This window comes from Pseudophryne corroboree, chromosome 2, assembly GCF_028390025.1.
Source record: "Pseudophryne corroboree isolate aPseCor3 chromosome 2, aPseCor3.hap2, whole genome shotgun sequence".
NCBI lineage: Eukaryota > Metazoa > Chordata > Amphibia > Anura > Myobatrachidae > Pseudophryne > Pseudophryne corroboree.
Window position 1 is genome coordinate 583,031,953 of NC_086445.1, and position 22,327 is coordinate 583,054,279.

General features: G+C 44.8%; 1 long non-coding RNA gene across 1 annotated transcript in view; it reads right to left on the bottom strand.

Moving 5' to 3' along the window:
- Positions 1-321: 321 nt before the first annotated feature.
- Positions 322-22,327, bottom strand: part of LOC135050996 (uncharacterized) — a 45,065-nt gene continuing 23,059 nt past the window's right edge. Inside the window, exon 5 of the long non-coding RNA XR_010241982.1 lies at positions 322-636. This is a non-coding gene — a long non-coding RNA (uncharacterized LOC135050996). The remainder of the gene's footprint in view (positions 637-22,327) is intronic.

The window sequence follows — 22,327 nt, forward strand, 5'->3', positions numbered from 1 at the left end:
AGGAAAAGTAGGGACTGAGAAGGGTATTTGGGCAGATAGATAGACACAGGCTGGCCAGGAAGGTTGTCTTGTAGGACAGAGAGACAAGCAGGAATAGACAACAGACAGAGGAAGTAGACAGACAGAGGACAGCTGACAATATTTCAATGTCTACTGCCTGTTCTCAACCTCGTTTTGTTAGAGAAGGGATATCATTCTAAATATCAGTGTTGGCATATTTGAGAAATGTTTTTCTTAAAATGGTTTCAGTCATTTAAGTCAGTCATCCATCTGTTACCTACTGATTAATTAGAGGATGCTTTCATAATACAGAACTTCTGGTCACTTGCTAATCGCTTTATTTTCTGCTTTAAAGCATGCTTCATAATATTAATCAAATACTAGTCAGTGAGTAAACTGGCAAGCAACGTGGGTGTAATAAAAGTTACTGAATCTTTTTGTGTTGTAAAAATGAAATTAGTATGCTTGTTCCATAAACCACCCCTTGTTCCTTGCTGGATTCTTCTTATAGCTCATATACTGTATAGAGACTCCACATAATCAGTTTTGTCTGCTTCCAAGCAGCACCACGATTATCACAGTAAGAGCAGCAGGAAGCAGGCACATGAAGTCAAAGTCCTAACCTCAGTTCAGCCACTGCAAAATTACATTGTTGGTGTTAATTCATTTCGTACAAACAGACAATCTATCATAAATATTCATCTTTACAATACACCACAGTTTTTCCTGATTCTACTAATTTACTAGAAATAAAACTTGTTTACATTATTTATAATACAGTAGAAAAGAAATAATTTGCGGTTAATAAAATCACAAGAAAATGCTTTGGGATGTACCGCGCCTGCAGCGTGGGGAGAGCAGCGAGCCCGCAAGGGGCTTAGTTTCAATCGCCCCCCCGGCCGGGATCCCGGCGTCGGTATGCTGACTGCCGGGATCCCGACCGCCGGTCACCCAACCTCAACCCGATGCTTTATAGCTTGCCCTCACCTTTTTAAAGATGAGGACAAGAACAAAAAATGAGGGCTTTATCAGTTTCACTGTGTATGGTATTGATATGGTTGAGTGGCTATTTATTTGATTATTTTCATGCATACCCCATGTCACACACATTCACACCATAAACCAGGTTGGATCACCCACTAGGCAATCTATCCGTCTGTTTAGTAGCCTGTGAAACCTGCCTGCCACCAGGCAGGGGCGTGCAGTCAGGGTAGGTGATTAGAATAATACAAAGAAGATATTCATAACATAAATATCTACTTTGCTTATTGTAATCCTTATTGTAGCTAAGGCTAACCAGCTTTGTGGAGCTCCCTAGAGCTGCAGAGAGATGGGAAATGAGGCAGCAACAGCTCTGTCTCAGTACTATGGTGGGGATGGCCATCAACCATCGATGATTCATAATCATGGATGGTTTATAGGCGATATACTGTAGATAACTTTTGCCATTGATGGTAGAGAACAAGATGGTTTTCCTCCATCGATGGCATGGCATGACCAAATGTTTTTTTTTTTTAAAAAGGTGTTGGGACATGGAGAATAGTGTATAATTTGAGTACAATTTATAGAGATGAGCGGGTTCGGTTCCCTGAGAATTGAACCCCCCCGAACTTCACGCTCCAAGTCCGGATCAGGTTTTCCCGATAGACTCGGAAACCAGAACGAGGCAAAGCGTTATCATCCCACTGTCAGATTCTCGCGGATTTTGGATTCCCTATAAGGAGCCGCGTGTCACGGCCATTTTCACTCCAGTCCTCGAGAGTGTAGCAAGAGGATGTGACTCCTCAGTGTCTGTACGGGAAAGTGGCATGGCGCATGGGGTGGCAACCTGCTCTTTTGTATCATTCCAGTGGTGCTGTATTATGCTGCATCAGTCCAGTGGCAGTGTCTTGTGCTGCATCAGTCCAGTCACAGTGGTGGTGTCCTGTGTTGCCATAAGTCCAGTGCTGCTGTATAAGTTCTGTCCAGTGGTGCTGTCTTGTGCTGCATGAGTCCAGTGGTGGTGTCCTGTGCTGCCATAAGTCCAGTGGTGGTGTTCTGCGCTGTGATAAGTCCAGTGCTGCTGTATAAGTCCAGTCCAGTGGTGCTGTCTTGTGCTGCATCAGTCCAATGGTGCTGTCTTGTGCTGCATCAATCCAGTGGTGCTGTCTTGTGCTGAATCAGTCCAGTGGTGGTGACCTGTGCTGCCATAAGTCCAGTGGTGGTGTCCTGTGCTGCCATAAGTCCAGTGGTGCTGCTGAATAAGTCCAGTCCAGTGGTGCTGCCATATAAGTCCAGTCCAGTGGTGCCTCCGTATAAGTCCAGCAGTACTGCCGTATAAGTCCAGTACAGTGGTGTTGTTGCATAAGTCCAGTCCAGTGGTGCTGCCGTATAAGTCCAGTACATTGGTGCTGCTGTATAATTCCAGTCCAGTAGTGCTGCCATATAAGTCCAGTCCAGTGGTGCTGCCATATTAGTCCAGCGGTACTGCCATATAAGTCCAGCGGTACTGCCGTATAAGTCATGGGGTACTGCCATATAAGTCCAGCTGCACTGCCGTATGACTCCAGCTGCACTATTGTGTAACTCCACTGGTACTGCCGTATAAGTCCAGTGGTGCTGTATAAGTCCAGTCCAGTGGTGCTGTTTTGTGCTGCATCAGTCCAGTGGTGGTGTCTTGTGCTGCATAAGTCCAGTCACTCCAGTGGTAGTGTCCTGTGCTGCCATAAGTCCAGTGGTGCTGCCTTATAAGTCCAGTCCAGTGGTGCTGCCGTATAAGTCCAGTCCACTGGTGCTGCCATATAAGTCCAGTCCAGTGGTGCTTCTGTATAAGTCCAGTCCAGTGGTGTTGCCGTATAAGTCCAGCAATACTGCCGTATACGTCCAGCGGTACTGCCGTATAAGTCCAGTCCAGTGGTGCTGCTGTATAAGTCCAGCGGTACTGCCGTATAAGGCCAGCGGTACTGCCGTATAAGGCCAGCGGTACTGCTGTATAAGTCCAGTCCAGTTGTGCTGCTGTATAAGTCTAGCGGTACTGTTGTGTAAGTCCAGCGGTACTGCAGTATAAATCCAGCTGTACTGCCGTATAAGTCCAGAGGAACAGCCACATAAGTCCAGCGGTACTGCTGTATAAGTCATGGGGTACTGCCGTATAAGTCCAGGGGTACTGCCGTATAAGTCTAGCGGTACTGCCGTATAAGTCTAGTGGTACAGCCGTATAAGTCCAGCGGTACTGCCATATAAGTCCAGGGGTACTGCCGTATAAGTCCTGGGGTACTGCCGTATAAGTCCAGGGGTACTGCCGTATAACTCCAGCGGTGCTGCCATATAAGTCCAGTGGTGCTGTTCTGTGTTGTATATTATTTACTCCAAATAAAGTGGTTATTAATATATTATCCAAATAATTTTTACAGGGTTTGCCCTGTGTGGTGTAGGGGTACGCTCTCCTGTGCTGCATATTATTATAATAACTCTAAATAAAAGGGTTATTATTATCCAAATTATTTTTACAGGGTTAGCACAGTGTGGTGTAGGGGTACACTCTCCTGTGCCGCATAATGGGGGTAATTCAGAGTTGATCACAGCAGCAAATTTGTTAGCAGCTGGGAAAAACCATGGTGGTCATTCCGAGTTGTTCGCTCGTTGCCGATTTTCTCTATATTGCGATTAGTCGCTTACTGTGCATGCGCAAGGTTCGCAGAACGCATGCGCTTAGTTATTTTACTCAAAAGTTAGGTATTTTACTCACGGCATAACGAGGATTTTTCATCGTTCTGGTGATCGGAGTGTGATTGACAGGAAGTGGGTGTTTCTGGGCAGACACTGGCCATTTTATGGGAGTGTGCGAAAAAAACGCTGGCGTTTCTGGGAAAAACGCGGGGGTGTCTGGGCGAACGCTGGGTGTGTTTGTGACATCAAACCAGGAACGAAACTGACTGAACTGATCGCAATGGCTGAGTAAGTCTGGAGCTACTCAGAAACTGCTAAGAAATTTCTATTCGCAAATCTGCTAATCTTTCGTTCGCAATTCTGCTAAGCTAAGATACACTCCCAGAGGGCGGCGGCCTAGCGTGTGCAATGCTGCTAAAAGCAGCTAGCGAGCGAACAACTCGGAATGAGGGCCAATGTGCACTGCAGGTGTGGCAGATATAACATTTGCAGAGAGAGTTAGATTTGGGTGGGTTATTTTGTTTCTGTGCAGAGTAAATACTGGCTGCTTTATTTTTACACTGCAATTTAGATTTCAGTTTGAACACACCCTACCCAAATCTAACTCTCTCTGCACATGTTATATCTGCCACACTGCAGTGCACATTGGGGGTCATTCCGAGTTGTTCGCTCGGTAAAAATCTTCGCATCGCAGCGATTTTCCGCTTAATGCGCATGCGCAATGTCCGCACTGCGACTGCGCCAAGTAAATTTGCTATGCAGTTAGGAATTTTACTCACGGCATTTTCATCGTTCTGGCGATCGTAATGTGATTGACAGGAAATGGGTGTTACTGGGCGGAAACAGGCCGTTTTATGGGCTTGTGGGAAAAAACGCTACAGTTTCCGGAAAAAACGCAGGAGTGGCCGGAGAAACGGGGGAGTGTCTGGGCGAACGCTGGGTGTGTTTGTGACGTCAAACCAGGAACGACAAGCACTGAAATGATCGCAGATGCCGAGTAAGTCTGGAGCTACTCAGAAACTGCTACGAGGTGTGTAATCGCAATATTGCGAATACTTCGTTCGCAATTTTAAGATGCTAAGATTCACTCCCAGTAGGCGGCGGCTTAGCATGAGCAAATCTGCTAAAATCCGCTTGCGAGCGAACAACTCGGAATGACCCCCATGGTTTTGCCCAACTGCTAACAAAATTGCTGCTGCGATCAACTCTGAATTAGGCCCAATGGGGGTCATTCCGAGTTGATCGTAGCTGTGCTAAATTTAGCACAGCTATGATCATCTTCCCTGACATGTGGGGGGACACCCAGCACAGGGCTAGTCCGCCCCACATGTCAGTCCTGCCCCCCCACTGCACAAATACAAAAGCATTGCACAGCTCCTGCGCTGGCCGGAAGTTAATTGTCGCTGCCACTGGCCGCAGCGGCTGTGTGAGACGTCACGCAGCCGCCGTGGCCGGCCCCCCCCCCAAAGGTCCGGCCATGCCTGCGTTGGCCGGACCGCTCCCACTAAATGGCGGCTTAACGCCGTCGTTCAGCCCCCTCCCGCCCAGCGATCGCCTCTGTCTCAGAGGCGATCGCTAGGCAACGAAAGTTGCCATAAGCCGGCGCACTGCGGCACCGGTGCATGCGCAGTTCTGACCCGATCGCTGCACTGCGACAAACTGCAGCGAGCGATAGGGTCAGAATGACCCCTATGTGCACTGCAGGTGGTGCAGATATGACATTTGCAGAGAGAGTTAGATTTGGATGGGTTATATTGTTTCTGTGCAGGGTAAATACTGGCTGCTTTATTTTTACACTGCAATTTAGATTTCAGATTGAACACACCCCACCCAAATCTAACTCTCTCTGCACATGTTATATCTGCCCCCCCTGCAGTGCACATGGTTTTGCCCATCTGCTAACAAATTTGCTGCTGCGATCAACTCTGAATTAGGCCCATTGTTATATAACTCTAGAAAAATAATGGAGAACAAAAATTTGGAGGACAAAATAGGGAAAGATGATGAACCACTTCCTCCTAGTGCTGAAGCTGCTGCCACTAGTCATGAATAGACGATGAAATGCTATCAACTTTGTTTTCCAAGGCCGATGCCCAATGTCATAGTAGAGGGCATGTAAAATCAAAAAAGCCAAAGTTCAGTAAAATGACCCAAAAAAGTAAATTGAAATCCTCTGAAGAGAAACGTAAACTTGCCAATATGCCATTTTAGACACGGAGTGGCAAAGAACGGCTAAGGCGTTAGTATATGTTCATGACTAGTGGTTCAGTTTCACATGACTATGAAAGCCCTCATCCTCCCGCTAGAAAAATTAAAAGAGTTAAGATGGCAAAAGCACAGCAAAGAACTGTGCGTTCTGAGATGGTATCACAAATCCCCAAGGAGAGTCCAAGTGTGTCGGCGGTTGCGATGCCTGACCTTCCCAAAAATGGATGGGAAGAGGTGCCTCCTTCCACCATTTGCACGCCCTCTGCAAGTGCTGGAAAGAGCGCCCACAGTCCAGTTTCTGATATTCAAATTGAATATGTCACTGTTGAAGTACACCAGGATGAGGATATGGGTGTTGCTGGCGTTGAGGAGGAAGTTGACGAGGCGGATTCTGATGGTGATGTGGTTTGTTTAAATCAGGCACCATGGGAGACAGTTGTTGCCTGTGGGATTAATAAGCCCATTGTCATGCCTGGGCAAAATACCAAAAAAGTCACCTCTTTGGGGTGGAATTATTTCTCCACAAATCCGGACAACAGGTGTCAAGCTGTGTGTTGTCTTTTTCAATCCGTAATAAGTTGGTGTAAGGACGTTAACCACCTAGGAATATCCTCCCTTATACGTCACCTGCAGTGCATTCATCAGAAGTCTTGACAGGGTCAGAAACTTTGGGTAAGAGCGTGAGCAGTCCACTGACACCTAAATCCCTTCTTCCTCTTGTACCCAAGCTCCTGCAAGCCACACCAACAACTCCCTCAACGTCAATTTCCTCCTCCGTCAGGAACGTCAGTAGTCCTGCAGGCCATGTCACTGGCATGACTGACGAGTCCTCTCCTAACCGGGATTCCTCCGGAGGATCCTTGAATGGCATGCCTACTGCTGCCGCTGCTGTTGTTGCTGCTGGGAGTCGATCGTCGGAAGACCACTTGTACTACTTCAACTAAGCAATTGGCTGTCCACCAGTCCTTCAAGAGGAAGATGAAATATGACAGCAGTCATCCTGTTGCAAAGCGGAAAACTGAGGCCTTGACAGTTATGTTGGTGTTAGACGTGCGTCCGGTATCCGCCATTAGTGCAGTGGGATTTGATGGAGGTAGAGTGTCCCCGCTACCAGATCCCATCTAGATTCCACTTCACTAGGCAGGCGATACCAAGAATGTACAGAGACGTCAGAATAAGTGTCCTCAGTGTCCTAAAAAATGTGGTTGTACCCACTGTCCACTTAACCACGGACATGTGGAACAGGGCAGACTAAGGACTATATGACTGTGACAGCCCACTGGGTAGATGTATCACCTTGTGCAGCAACAACAGCAGCGGCATCAGTAGCAGCATCTCAGAAAAACCAGCTCGCTCCAAGACAGGATACGCTGTGTGTCACCAGTTTCAGTAAGAGGCACACCACCGACAACCTCTTACAGAAACTGAAAGAAATCAGACAACGCCACCAATATTGTGCGGGCATTAAATCGGGGCAATTTCCAGCATGTCCCATGTTTTGCTCAAACAATAAATTTGGTGGTGTAGTATTTTTTGAGACTCGTCAGGGCCGTGCAGAAGAAGTTATCTCTGGCCCGAAAAATTTCGGGACACTTTTGCCATTCAGCGACTGCATGCCGAAGGCTGGAGGACAATTCCGTCGTGCACCTCTTTTTTTTCTTTACATTATGTACTTTTTGTGGCCTAGTTTTTCAAACTTCCATCCTGTTTTCCACTGCAGTGCCACTCCTAGATGGGCCAGGTGTTTGTGCCGCTTAGCTCAGTTACCCAGGGACCTCGGTGCACCTCTTTTTCTTCTTTGCATGATGTGCTCTTTGGGGCCTATTTTTTAAAATGACCATCCTGTCTGCCAATGCAGTGCCACTCCTAGATAGGACAGGTGTTTGTGCCACACACTTGTGTTGCTTAGCTTAGTCACCCAGCGACCTCGGTGCACCTCTTTTTTTTCCTTGCATGAAGTGCTCTTTGGGGCCTATTTTCTAAAACTGCCACCCTGTCTGCCACTGCAGTGCCACTCCTAGATGGGCCAGGTGTTTGTGCCACACACTTGTGTCGCTTAGCTTAGTCACCCGGCGACCTCGGAGCACCTCTTTTTTTCTTTGCATGATGTGCTCTTTGGGGCCTAATTTTTAAAACTGCCATCCTGTCTGCCACTGCAGTGAAATTCCTAGATGGGCCAGGTGTTTGTGCCACCCACTTGCTTAGCTTAGTCATCCAGCGACATACAGTAGGTGCAACCTTTTGGCCTAAAAACAATTAGAGATGAGCGGGTTCGGTTCACCGAGAACCGAACCCCCCTGAACTCCAAGTGGCAAACACGGGTCTGAGCCCGGCTCGGTTATTCCCGCCTGACTCGGAAAACCCGAACAAGGCAAAACGTCATCACCCTGCTGTTGGATTCTCGCAAGATTCGGATTCCATATAAAGAGCCGCGCGTCGCCACCATTTTCACTCGGGCATTGTAGAGAGTACAGAGAGGACGTGGCTACGTTCTCTCAGTGTCAGTTCTCAGTATCAGTGCTTATTGCTGCTCAGTAATACTAGTAAAGTGTCTCTCTTGTGCTGCATCTTGGGTGCTGTGGTAGTAGTGTCCTGTGACTGTGCATCAGTCATCATCATTCCAGTCACAGTGGTATCTGGGGGGTGACAATTCCAGAGTGCTTTTGTGCTGCTCACTAATACTAGTACAGTGTCTTGTGCTGCATCGTGCTGCTCAGTGTCAGTTCTCAGTAGTATCATCAGTGCTCAGTCTTGTGCTGCATCGTGGTGTTCAGTAATACTACATTACTAATACTAGTACAGTGTCTTGTGCTGCATCGTGCTGCTCAGTGTCAGTTCTCAGTAGTATCATCAGTGCTCAGTATCACTGCTCATTGTCTTGTGCTGCTCAGTAATACTACATTACTAAAACTAGTACAGTGTCTTGTGCTGCATCGTGCTGCTCAGTGTCAGTTCTCAGTAGTATCATCAGTGCTCAGTATCACTGCTCATTGTCTTGTGCTGCATCGTGGTGCTCAGTAATACTACATTACTAATACTAGTACAGTGTCTTGTGCTGCATCGTGCTGCTCAGTGTCAGTTCTCAGTAGTATCATTAGTGCTCAGTATCAGTGCTCATTGTCTTGTGCTGCATCGTACTGCTCAGTGTCAGTTCTCAGTATCACTGCTCAGTAGTATCATCAGTGCTCAGTATCACTGCTCAGTAGCATCATCAGTGCTCAGTATCACTGGTCAGTGCTCAGTGTCTTGTGCTGCATCGTGCTGCTCAGTGTCAGTTCTCAGTAGTATCAGTGCTCAGTAGTATCATCAGTGCTCAGTATCACTGCTCAGTAGTATCATCAGTGCTCAGTATCACTGCTCAGTAGTATCATCAGTGCTCAGTATCACTGGTCAGTGCTCAGTGCCTTGTGCTGCATCGTGCTGTTCAGTGTCAGTTATCAGTAGTATCAGTGCTCAGTATCACTGCTCAGTAGTATCATCAGTGCTCAGTATCACTGCTCAGTAGTATCATCAGTGCTCAGTATCACTGCTCAGTGCTCAGTGTCTTGTGCTGCATCATGCTGCTCAGTGTCAGTTCTCAGTAGTTTCAGTTCTCAGTATCATTGCTCAGTAGTATCATCAGTGCTCAGTATCACTGGTCAGTGCTCAGTGTCTTGTGCTGCATCGTGCTGCTCAGTGTCTGCCATTTGATATAATTCTCGTGATACTGGCTTGTAATTCTAGTCATTTTCTTCCAGTGATTTGGACCAATAAATAATACCATTGATTAGAACAAATAATTCCTGTGATATTGAGGTGTTTGTGTCGCTTAGCTTAGCCATCCAGCGACCACAGTGCACCTCTTTATCTCTTTTCTTTGCATCATGTGCTGTTTGGGGACTTTTTTTTTTTAAAGTGCCATCCTGTCTGACACTTCCGTATATGTCCAGTGGTACTGCCATTTGATATAATTCCCGACATTACTGCCAGTTAATTCCAGTGATTTTGTCATTTTCTTCCAGTGATTTGGACCAATAATAATACCATTGATTAGAACGAATAATTCCAGTGATATTGCTTTATAATTCACATGATACTGAAGTCTAATTCTAGATGGGCCAGGTGTTTGTGTTGCTTAGCTTAGTCATCCAGCGACCGCCATCCAGCGACCTTGGTGCACCTCTTTTTTTCTTTGCATCATGTGCTCTTTGTGGACTATTGTTTTAAGTGCCATCCTGTCTGCCACTGCAGTGCCACTCCTAGATGTGCCAGGTGTTTGCGCCGGCCACTTGGGTCGCTTAGCTTAGTCATCCAACGACCTCGGTGCAAATTGTAGGACTAAAAATAATATTGGGAGGTGTGAGGTGCTCAGAATAGACTGGAAGTTAGTGGAAATTATTGTTATTGAGGTTAATAATACTATAGGATCAAAAGTACCCCCAAATTTTATGATTTTAGCTGTTTTTGTGTTTTTTTTCAAAAATCACCCGAATCCAAAACACATCCGAATTCAAAACCCGAAAGGGTGGTTTTGCCAAAACGCGTCCGAATCCAAAACACGACCGCGGACCCGAATCCAAAACACAAAACTAGAGATGAGCGCCTGAAATTTTTCGGGTTTTGTGTTTTGGTTTTGGGTTCGGTTCCGCGGCCGTGTTTTGGGTTCGACCGCGTTTTGGCAAAACCTCACCGAATTTTTTTTGTCGGATTCGGGTGTGTTTTGGATTCGGGTGTTTTTTTAAAAAAACACTAAAAAACAGCTTAAATCATAGAATTTGGGGGTCATTTTGATCCCATATTATTATTAACCTCAAAAACCATAATTTCCACTCATTTTCAGTCTATTCTGAATACCTCACACCTCACAATATTATTTTTAGTCCTAAAATTTGCACCAAGGTCGCTGGATGACTAAGCTAAGCGACACTAGTGGCCGACACAAACACCTGGCCCATCTAGGAGTGGCACTGCAGTGTCACGCAGGATGTCCCTTCCAAAAAACCCTCCCCAATCAGCACATGACGCAAAGAAAAAAAGAGGTGCAATGAGGTAGCTGACTGTGTGAGTAAGATAAGCGACCCTAGTGGCCGACACAAACACCGGGCCCATTTAGGAGTGGCACTGCAGTGTCACGCAGGATGTCCCTTCCAAAAAACCCTCCCCAAACAGCACATGACGCAAAGAAAAATAAAAGAAAAAAGAGGTGCAAGATGGAATTGTCCTTGGGCCCTCCCACCCACCCTTATGTTGTATAAACAAAACAGGACATGCACACTTTAACCAACCCATCATTTCAGTGACAGGGCCTGCCACACGACTGTGACTGATATGACGGGTTGGTTTGGACCCCCCCCAAAAAAGAAGCAATTAATCTCTCCTTGCACAAACTGGCTCTACAGAGGCAAGATGTCCACCTCATCATCACCCTCCGATATATCACCGTGTACATCCCCCTCCTCACAGATTATCAATTCGTCCCCACTGGAATCCACCATCTCAGCTCCCTGTGTACTTTGTGGAGGCAATTGCTGCTGGTCAATGTCTCCGCGGAGGAATTGATTATAATTCATTTTAATGAACATCATCTTCTCCACATTTTCTGGATGTAACCTCGTACGCCGATTGCTGACAAGGTGAGCGGCGGCACTAAACACTCTTTCGGAGTACACACTTGTGGGAGGGCAACTTAGGTAGAATAAAGCCAGTTTGTGCAATGGCCTCCAAATTGCCTCTTTTTCCTGCCAGTATAAGTATGGACTGTGTGACGTGCCTACTTGGATGCGGTCACTCATATAATCCTCCACCATTCTTTCAATGGTGAGAGAATCATATGCAGTGACAGTAGACGACATGTCCGTAATCGTTGTCAGGTCCTTCAGTCCGGACCAGATGTCAGCATCAGCAGTCGCTCCAGACTGCCCTGCATCACCGCCAGCGGGTGGGCTCGGAATTCTGAGCCTTTTCCTCGCACCCCCAGTTGCGGGAGAATGTGAAGGAGGAGATGTTGACAGGTCGCGTTCCGCTTGACTTGACAATTTTCTCACCAGCAGGTCTTTCAACCCCAGCAGACTTGTGTCTGCCGGAAAGAGAGATCCAAGGTAGGCTTTAAATCTAGGATCGAGCACGGTGGCCAAAATGTAGTGCTCTGATTTCAACAGATTGACCACCCGTGAATCCTTGTTAAGCGAATTAAGGGCTCCATCCACAAGTCCCACATGCCTAGCGGAATCGCTCCGTGTTAGCTCCTCCTTCAATGTCTCCAGCTTCTTCTGAAAAAGCCTGATGAGGGGAATGACCTGACTCAGGCTGGCAGTGTCTGAACTGACTTCACGTGTGGCAAGTTCAAAGGGCATCAGAACCTTGCACAACGTTGAAATCATTCTCCACTGCGCTTGAGACAGGTGCATTCCACCTCCTATATCGTGCTCAATTGTATAGGCTTGAATGGGCTTTTGCTGCTCCTCCAACCTCTGAAGCATATAGAGGGTTGAATTCCACCTCGTTACCACTTCTTGCTTCAGATGATGGCAGGGCAGGTTCAGTAGTTTTTGGTGGTGCTCCAGTCTTCTGTACGTGGTGCCTGTACGCCGAAAGTGTCCCGCAATTTTTCTGGCCACCGACAGCATCTCTTGCACGCCCCTGTCGTTTTTTAAATAATTCTGCACCACCAAATTCAATGTATGTGCAAAACATGGGACGTGCTGGAATTTGCCCATATTTAATGCACACACAATATTGCTGGCGTTGTCCGATGCCACAAATCCACAGGAGAGTCCAATTGGGGTAAGCCATTCTGCGATGATCTTCCTCAGTTGCCGTAAGAGGTTTTCAGCTGTGTGCGTATTCTGGAAACCGGTGATACAAAGCGTAGCCTGCCTAGGAAAGAGTTGGCGTTTGCGAGATGCTGCTACTGGTGCCGCCGCTGCTGTTCTTGCGGCGGGAGTCCATACATCTACCCAGTGGGCTGTCACAGTCATATAGTCCTGACCCTGCCCTGCTCCACTTGTCCACATGTCCGTGGTTAAGTGGACATTGGGTACAACTGCATTTTTTAGGACACTGGTGAGTCTTTTTCTGACGTCCGTGTACATTCTCGGTATCGCCTGCCTAGAGAAGTGGAACCTAGATGGTATTTGGTAACGGGGGCACACTGCCTCAATAAATTGTCTAGTTCCCTGTGAACTAACGGCGGATACCGGACGCACGTCTAACACCAACATAGTTGTCAAGGCCTCAGTTATCCGCTTTGCAGCAGGATGACTGCTGTGATATTTCATCTTCCTCGCAAAGGACTGTTGAACAGTCAATTGCTTACTGGAAGTAGTACAAGTGGGCTTACGACTTCCCCTCTGGGATGACCATCGACTCCCAGCAGCAACAACAGCAGCGCCAGCAGCAGTAGGCGTTACACGCAAGGATGCATCGGAGGAATCCCAGGCAGGAGAGGACTCGTCAGAATTGCCAGTGACATTGCCTGCAGGACTATTGGCATTCCTGGGGAAGGAGGAAATTGACACTGAGGGAGTTGGTGGGGTGGTTTGCGTGAGCTTGGTTACAAGAGGAAGGGATTTACTGGTCAGTGGACTGCTTCCGCTGTCACCCAAAGTTTTTGAACTTGTCACTGACTTATTATGAATGCGCTGCAGGTGACGTATAAGGGAGGATGTTCCGAGGTGGTTAACGTCCTTACCCCTACTTATTACAGCTTGACAAAGGGAACACACGGCTTGACACCTGTTGTCCGCATTTCTGTTGAAATAGTTCCACACCGAAGAGCTGATTTTTTTGGTATTTTCACCAGGCATGTCAACGGCCATATTCCTCCCACGGACAACAGGTGTCTCCCCGGGTGCCTGACTTAAACAAACCACCTCACCATCAGAATCCTCCTGGTCAATTTCCTCCCCAGCGCCAGCAACACCCATATCCTCCTCATCCTGGTGTACTTCAACACTGACATCTTCAATCTGACTATCAGGAACTGGACTGCGGGTGCTCCTTCCAGCACTTGCAGGGGGCGTGCAAATGGTGGAAGGCGCATGCTCTTCACGTCCAGTGTTGGGAAGGTCAGGCATCGCAACCGACACAATTGGACTCTCCTTGTGGATTTGGGATTTCGAAGAACGCACAGTTCTTTGCGGTGCTACTGCTTTTGCCAGCTTGAGTCTTTTCATTTTTCTAGCGAGAGGCTGAGTGCCTCCATCCTCATGTGAAGCTGAACCACTAGCCATGAACATAGGCCAGGGCCTCAGCCGTTCCTTGCCACTCCGTGTGGTAAATGGCATATTGGCAAGTTTACGCTTCTCCTCCGACAATTTTATTTTAGGTTTTGGAGTCCTTTTTTTACTGATATTTGGTGTTTTGGATTTGACATGCTCTGTACTATGACATTGGGCATCGGCCTTGGCAGACGACGTTGCTGGCATTTCATCGTCTCGGCCATGACTAGTGGCAGCAGCTTCAGCACGAGGTGGAAGTGGATCTTGATCTTTCCCTAATTTTGGAACCTCAACATTTTTGTTCTCCATATTTTAATAGGCACAACTAAAAGGCACCTCAGGTAAACAATGGAGATGGATGGATACTAGTATACAATTATGGACGGACTGCCGAGTGCCGACACAGAGGTAGCTACAGCCGTGAACTACCGTACTGTGTCTGCTGCTAATATAGACTGGTTGATAAAGAGATGTCGTAGTATGTATGTATGAAGAAGAAAGAAAAAATAACCACGGTTAGGTGGTATACAATTATGGATGGACTGCCGAGTGCCGACACAGAGGTAGCCACAGCCGTGAACTACCGTACTGTACTGTGTCTGCTGCTAATATAGACTGGTTGATAAAGAGATGTCGTAGTATGTATGTATGAAGAAGAAAGAAAAAAAAACCACGGGTAGGTGGTATACAATTATGGACGGACTGCCGAGTGCCGACACAGAGGTAGCCACAGCCGTGAACTACCGTACTGTACTGTGTCTGCTGCTAATATAGACTGGTTGATAAAGAGATGTCGTAGTATGTATGTATGAAGAAGAAAGAAAAAAAAACCACGGTTAGGTGGTATACAATTATGGACGGACTGCCGAGTGCCGACACAGAGGTAGCCACAGCCGTGAACTACCGTACTGTACTGTGTCTGCTGCTAATATAGACTGGTTGATAAAGAGATGTCGTAGTATGTATGTATAAAGAAGAAAGAAAAAAAACCACGGTTAGGTGGTATACAATTATGGACGGACTGCCGAGTGCCGACACAGAGGTATCCACAGCCGTGAACTACCGTACTGTACTGTGTCTGCTGCTAATATAGACTGGTTGATAAAGAGATGTCGTAGTATGTATGTATGAAGAAGAAAGAAAAAAAAACCACGGGTAGGTGGTATACAATTATGGACGGACTGCCGAGTGCCGACACAGAGGTAGCCACAGCCGTGAACTACCGTACTGTACTGTGTCTGCTGCTAATATAGACTGGTTGATAAAGAGATGTCGTAGTATGTATGTATAAAGAAGAAAGAAAAAAAACCACGGTTAGGTGGTATACAATTATGGACGGACTGCCGAGTGCCGACACAGAGGTAGCCACAGCCGTGAACTACCGTACTGTACTGTGTCTGCTGCTAATATAGACTGGTTGATAAAGAGATGTAGTAGTATGTATGTATAAAGAAGAAAGAAAAAAAAACCACGGGTAGGTGGTATACAATTATGGATGGACTGCCAAGTGCCGACACAGAGGTAGCTACAGCCGTGAACTACCGTACTGTGTCTGCTGCGACTGGATGATAAATAATGATATAAAAAATATATATATATCACTACTGCAGCCGGACAGGTATATATATTATATAATGACGGACCTGCTGGACACTGTCTGTCAGCAGAATGAGTTTTTTATAGAATAAAAAAAAAAACACCACACAAGTGAAGTCACACGACGAGTGTTTAACTTTTTCAGGCAATCACAATATAGTATACTACTAACTATACTGGTGGTCAGTGTGGTCAGGTCACTGGTCAGTCACACTGGCAGTGGCACTCCTGCAGCAAAAGTGTGCACTGTTTAATTTTAATATAATATGTACTCCTGGCTCCTGCTATAACCTATAACTGGCACTGCAGTGCTCCCCAGTCTCCCCCACAATTATAAGCTGTGTGAGCTGAGCACAGTCAGATATATAATATATACATAGATGATGCAGCACACTGGGCTGAGCAGTGCACACAGATATGGTATGTGACTGTCTTGTACTCCTGGCTCCTGCTATAACCTATAACTGGCACTGCAGTGCTCCCCAGTCTCCCCCACAATTATAAGCTGTGTGAGCTGAGCACAGTCAGATATATAATATATACATAGATGATGCAGGCATGCAGCACACTGGGCTGAGCAGTGCACACAGATATGGTATGTGACTGAGTCACTGTGTGTACCGTTTTTTTCAGGCAGAGAACGGATATATTAAATAAAACAACTGCACTGCTGGTGGTCACTGTGGTCAGTCACTAAACTCTGCACTCTCTTCTACAGTATCAGCCTCAGGTCAATCTCTCTCTCTCTCTCCTAATCTAAATGGAGAGGACGCCAGCCACGTCCTCTCCCTATCAATCTCAATGCACGTGTGAAAATGGCGGCGACGCGCGGCTCCTTATATAGTATCCGAGTCTCGCGAGAATCCGACAGCGTCATGATGACGTTCGGGCGCGCTCGGGTTAACCGAGCAAGGCCGGAAGATCCGAGTCGCTCGGACCCGTGAAAAAAAACATGAAGTTCGTGCGGGTTCGGATTCAGAGAAACCGAACCCGCTCATCTCTACACAAAACACGAAAAATGCCCGCTGAACATCTCTAAAAACTATATTGTGAGGTGTGAGGAGTTCAGAAAAGACTGGAAATGAGTGGAAATTAATGTTATTGAGGTTAATAATAGAGTAGGATCAAAATGATCGCCAAATTCTGTGATTTTAGCTGTTTTTATGTTTTTTTCAAAAATCATCCAGATCCAAAACCCGAACCCGAAAGGGTGGTTTTGGCAAAACCAATCCAGATCCAAAATACGAGCGGGATCCAGATCCAAAACCAAAACACGAAAAGTGTCCGCCGTACATCCCTAATAATTTAGTGTGTGTGTGTGTGTGTGTGTGTGTGTGTGTGTGTGTGTGTGTGTGTATTTAGAGGGGATGAATGTTATGTGTGGGGCATTAATGTACTGTGGAAGCTATGGGTATTTATTTATAGTGTGTTATGTGTTGGCTCTTTTTTTTCTTTTAATGACGCTAAAACACTGTATACAATTTTGCAAGACATAGGCATGAGTCAAGCATATGAAACATTACACGCAGTGATATGAAGCATACAAAACATATCCCACTGCACTTCCATGAGCATACACTACAATATATAGGCGTTCATATATCTCAAGATTTGTGTAAAGTACAAACATGCACATAATGAATAAGGATTCACTAACCCTTTGTGTTTTCGTGAGAAAATTTATTTTTTTACAGGCAACCAAATTGCATCGGGGAAAAACGCAAGAAAACCGTTCATTTTTCGTGCCCCTGATGTTTCTTTTCAGGTAAATAGACACCCCCCCATAGAGAGATATATGGAAAGGTGCCAAGTAATGTCATGGGAAAGGCATTTTGGCATTAGAGGCATAGAATAGGGCACCAAACTACAGTCTGGCACTGCCTAGGGGGCTTCAGGTGTTACATAGTCATACTCTATGGCTCATTATGGTTATTTCTCACCCTACAATGTGAGTGATCTGTCTATAACTTGAATTTCTTAGTTGTGTTTGTACCAAAGTTCATCTTGCCAGCCATCACCTGATCAGTGGTGACATTTAGAAGGAAAAACTGCAGAGTAGTTGACCAAACTTGAAACCTGTTACCATTCTATACCAAGTACAGATTTATAGATTGTACATTCACCCAGCATCTATATTTTATTTGCAAAGGTTGTCAGCAGCATTCAGTTGGTACTGCACAAAGGCATATACTGTCACACTGTTTGATAGACTAAGCTTCCATGAACAATACTGATTGATCACTGACAGATAAGTTCTCCTGTCAGCAGTGAAAAGTTGAAACGCTGCTCTGACCTTCAGCTCCTTCATAATGTCTTCATATTATACACACCTTCAGAGATGTAATATGTATATGTTCTCCATCATGTGGGTACTATCAGTGCATAATAGTTCTTTTTAAAAAAACTAGCAATCAATAATGGAGACACCTTCACACTCAACTGATTTTAGCATCAGTCAAAATGACACTGATGTATTCAAATAAAAAATAATGAATACAACAGGAGAGAAAAATATACTTGGGTTTGGAAAATAAAGTTAAATATAAAAGTTACATAGGCGTGTAGCAATGGCTGGGGCTATTAAATGCAGCCCGCTGAAGCCCAGAATAAGCCCGCAGGCTTCACTTAACTTGGATTTCTGTTCAATCCTGAGGGAGTCTCAAACAGAGATTCGCAAAAATAGAGTTTTATTGCGGACGCGCTGAACGCGCTAAACCGGTGCTCCGGGCCCTTATCCTGGAATCTATGAGTTAACGCGTATTAGCCATGTATTTACTACAGTATATCAGGAAAAGGGCTTGTAAATGAATAGCTGTGGACGAAAAAGTCAGAGCAGCTGTGGATGAAAAAGTCAGAGCTCTTTTCTTCACTCAGTAATCAGTGCGGCTAATTCTTCCTGCCCATAGTCCTTTAATTATTTGCAACTTAATATATTTGATTATACTGTATGTAAATATGTGCACCATAGTTTTCAGATATTAACAATAATTTGAAAAGTTATTGTTGTAAAAGAGAATCCATTATGACAGATTATCTTAATGGAAACATTTCACTGGTAGTGTTTTTTGCATGTCATGAGTTTCTATATTAGCTGTCAAAGCTAAAGCTGTTCGTGTTTAGGAAATGAATCTCCATCTTCTAGAAAACCTGTGTTTCTTTAGTAACTGAATATATTTGACGTTATTTATATTTCAATCTAGTTATTAGCTGATAGGCTGCTCAAACAACTAATCTCACTTAGTAAAACACGTGATAATCCAATGCCATGTAAATTATTTTTTACAATGCACTCCTTAGGATTCCAAAGTAGTACAGGGAAGTGTTCCAACCGTGAACTGAAGAGCAAAATTAATCAGCATATTTTAGGATTCTCTGAATTTCACTGAGTTGAATGGCATAAATAACAGTGCCTAACAGTCCTCCAAGTCAGAACTGTCCCACCGGAATCAGACAGTTCCTAGGCTGTTCAGCTCTCCTACTGTACTTGGTTTTCACTACCAGCTTCTTAAATTCTATTGATGCTCAGTAGGATGTCACAGGAGCCCCGTTTGATGACATTGGTAAATGATTGAACAGTCAAACCCCGTCCAAAAAGCCTTTACATTAAATTAAATTAAAAAAAACCTGTATTTTATAATTCTACCTTCTCTCTGATGAGCTGCGATTTTATATCAACATAATTTACATTTCTGAAATACTATAAGCCTTCTCCAAGAATCGCCAACATTAAATTAATAGCAAATATATGTCATTATTATTTTTTTTATGACACAGTTTGTCATATTTTTTATTTTATATGGGGAAAGGAAACATTATGAAGCTTCTTTTATTACAGCGTATACCCCTTTTCCAACGCTGTAATAACTCACAATATTGCCTGTTCGACCAGATTGCGGCTCAGTGTAAAATGATCCCTAAAAAAAAAAACCAGGTCCAGTGACCCAAGAATTCAACCCAGGTAGCGAGCAGGGTTTGACCTGGAAATGACTCGGGGAATGTGGCGGTGTAAACGAGTGCCTAAGGTCAGCCAACCAAGTCCGGTTACGAGCCTTTGGAGAGCCAGCTCACCTGCATTTGGAGATTATGTCATCTCAAAACAGCAGCAGAGAGAAGCCTCGGCAATAATCCAGGTCCAGCCTACAGTATAAACAGGGTTTCAAGCCACTGTGACAAGACTTGAAACCCATATAATACATATTCTCCAGCTCTGTTCAGTGACGGGATTATGAAAGAAATAACATATAATGACATAAAACAGAAGATACAGTTGATCTTGCACAAATGAGTTTACAATTAAAAAGATGCGGGGGACACTTGATGTATAAGGTAGTGGAATAACAATTGTAGCGAATTGTGAAGGGAAATGTCTGTGTCTACTGTTAAGCAGGGTTGGATCAGCAATTAGGAAGCAAATTAATCTAACTCATTTGTATTTGGCAAGCTGAGAGGAGGAAATGGGACCCAAACCATCCTGCTATCATGTAAGGAGGAAGCATTACGGTTAGCCTACCAATCTTAAAGCAGCCACAAGTGACTGGCATTCTGTGCAGCTAGTGGTTCTGATTAGGCATAAAGATGTACTAGTCATTATAGAAATGTTAAGACAGTCTGCTGCTGGAACCATCGTGTGCCAAAGGGAATTCTTGCAGTTATCTGCAGCAAGTAGACTGTAAATGTATTTTGTTTTGTGCACTTACCATTACATTAAACGGTCATCCAACATTTTGGCTAGCTATTTTATGAGACAAAGATACTACTGTCCCACCAATGGGTAGGATGTTTTAGATTAATAATATGATAAAAATGTAGTAAGAAATGTTATGGTAAGTATAGTTATGATGCATAATGCAATATTATTAAAGTAGACAAATAATACAAAGGAAACTACTTCCAAGGTTTCATTTTAAATTTTTAAATAAATACAGATATAATCAAAGAATTGAGAATGATTCTGAAAAAGCTTCATCACCTTCTGTTTTGAAAGTTAATGAGGTAATCCCCAAATAATGTATTTAATAGCATCCAACTAAATAAAAGTTGCTCCAGGTCACTGGCGCAAGCTAAACAGTCCAATAGGCTACCTCAGTGTGTGTTTATATCTTCTTTCTATTGTACCGTATCCCCTGTACTAGGGATCCTGACCACGTTGAGTCTGGTTAACATCATGACAAAGGGATTCCAAGTAGCTGGACCTCAGTAATTGAATGATCATCCCAGGCCAGCCAGGCAAAGGGTAGCTCTCGCTCATTATATACTAATTTAGTGGCAACCTGTACAGTTTACAGCACTGATCATGGTTATTTATTTGGGGTATGCATCTTTAAAAAGAAAATATAAATTTTAATTTTATTTTTTCATAATAATAATAAAGGAACATCAGTCATTATCTTCAAGTTCATGCATTCTGCCCAATACATAGGGCATCCTACTAACAACCTTACAATACATAGGGCATCCTACTAAAAACCTTACAATACATAGGGCATCCTACTAACAACCTTACAATACATAAGGCATCCTACTAACAACCTTACAATACATATGGCATCCTAGTAACAACCATACAAAATATAGGGCATCCTAGTGACTTCTATACAATACATAGGGCATCCTAGTTATGGCCATATGATACATAGGCATCCTAGTAACTGTTATTTAACACATAAACATCCTAGTGACAGCTATACAATACAGGACAGAGGGGGGGGGTTAATATATAATAATATATGTCTCATTAATGTAGTTTTTAATATGTGCAGGTGTCTGTCTGATACCGGCAGATATTAAAAACTAGAGATGAGCAGGCTCGGTTTTTAGAAAACTAAGCCCAGACTTACTTCCAGTTTCCGAATGAATCAAAGCCGTGGCTTAAATTTCCTGACAGGCTTGGGTTCCAAAACATCATCTTTCCAGTGGATATAAGTCCCACCTGCAGTGATTAGGTGCCATTTTACATAGAGATGAGCGGGTTCGGTTCCTCGGAATCCGAACCCGCCCAAACTTCAGCTTTTTTTACACGGATCCGAGCGACTCGGATCTTCCCGCCTTGCTCGGTTAACCCGAGCGCGCCCGAATGTCATCATGACGCTGTCGGATTCTCGCGAGGCTCGGATTCTATCGCGAGACTCGGATTCTATATAAGGAGCCGCGCGTCGCCGCCATTTTACACGTGCATTGAGATTGATAGTGAGAGGACGTGGCTGGCGTCCTCTCCGTTTAGAGAAGAAATAGATAGGAGAGTGAGAGTGAGACAGTGACACTTCATTTACTGGAGCTTAGGAGGAGTACTCAGACAGAGAGTGCAGAATTTTGCTGATAGTATTAGTTAGTTATACTAGTGACTGACCAGTGACCACCAGTGCAGTTTTATATTATTTAATATAATCCGTTCTCTGCCTGAAAAAACGATACACAGTGACTCAGTCACATACCATATCTGTGCTCAGCCCAGTGTGCTGCTGCATCATCTATGTATAATATCTGACTGTGCTCACACAGCTTAATTGTGGGGGAGACTGGGGAGCAGTTAGGTTATAGCAGGAGCCAGGAGTACATATTAAAAAATTAAACAGTGCACACTTTTTTTCTGCAGGAGTGCCACTGCCAGTGTGACTGACCAGTGACCTGACCACCAGTATATAGTATACTATATTGTATTGTGAATGTCTGCCTGTAAA